This window comes from Suricata suricatta, chromosome 6, assembly GCF_006229205.1.
Source record: "Suricata suricatta isolate VVHF042 chromosome 6, meerkat_22Aug2017_6uvM2_HiC, whole genome shotgun sequence".
NCBI classification, from domain to species: domain Eukaryota; kingdom Metazoa; phylum Chordata; class Mammalia; order Carnivora; family Herpestidae; genus Suricata; species Suricata suricatta.
Window position 1 is genome coordinate 110,100,064 of NC_043705.1, and position 986 is coordinate 110,101,049.

Consider the following 986-nt stretch of genomic DNA (forward strand, 5'->3'; position numbering starts at 1 on the left):
GGGGGGAACCCGGGAGTTTGTCTCTCCTCCCGCTCCTCCGCTCCAGAAAGACTTTGCAAACGCCCGGGGAGCCTGGAGCTGCTGAAATACCGGCTCGCGGTCGGGCCGGAGCGCGCGGCACTTTCCGGCCCCCGCAGCCCGGGCGCGGGCCGGCGAGGTTTTGTGTCTGGGTCTGTGCGCGCCTGGCTTCGCGGCCAGCCCCCGTCCGGAGTTGGGGCTCGGAACCCCAGCGCCGGCGCCTTCCACCTTGGCTGAGCGGGGCCGAGACGCGGCCCTCGGTCTCGACGAGTCACAAGCAAACAAAAATGTTTAACACCTCGGGCCCGGCCTCCCCCAGTCCCAGTCTCGCCCTCTCCCTTTCTTTTCTCCCCTTTCACTTGGCGGCGTCTGGAGTCGGAGCCTGGAGCTGGGGCGCCGACGTAGGCGGTCTGCCCCCCCTCCCCGGCTCGGAGACTCCCCAGTTTCTGTCCTGTGTGTCTCTGTCTCTCTCAGTCTCCTTCTCAGCTCGCTCGCTCTCCTCCCTCTCTCTCTCTCTCTCTCTCTCTCTCTGTCTCTCTCGGTTCGCAGAATAAAAAAGATTGCAACATCGATAATGAACTTCTGTAGCCTCAGTTTATTAAGCACAGTGCCTGGCATTCTTCGCTGAAAGTTGGCGGGTCTCTCATTTATAACATTTTTGGCACTGCTGAATGAAACTGAGGAGGCGATATTTCCTTTTATATAAAACGATTACTTCACGGAAAAGGCTATATTGTTTATTCCAAAGCTGCCTTTTAAATTTCCATTCTTTTCTCTTCTGGAGCCCGAAGGACAACAGACAGCGAAGTATGCAGACAAAATTCTTGGACATTCGCAGGTCACTGGGATTTGTTCTTCCACGGATTTCAAATCCACCCCTCTTCACCCTCTCTCAAGCCTCCCTCCCCGCCAGACAGCCCCCCCATTCCTCCTCTCGCCCTCCACCCCCCCCACCTAACATCACCCCC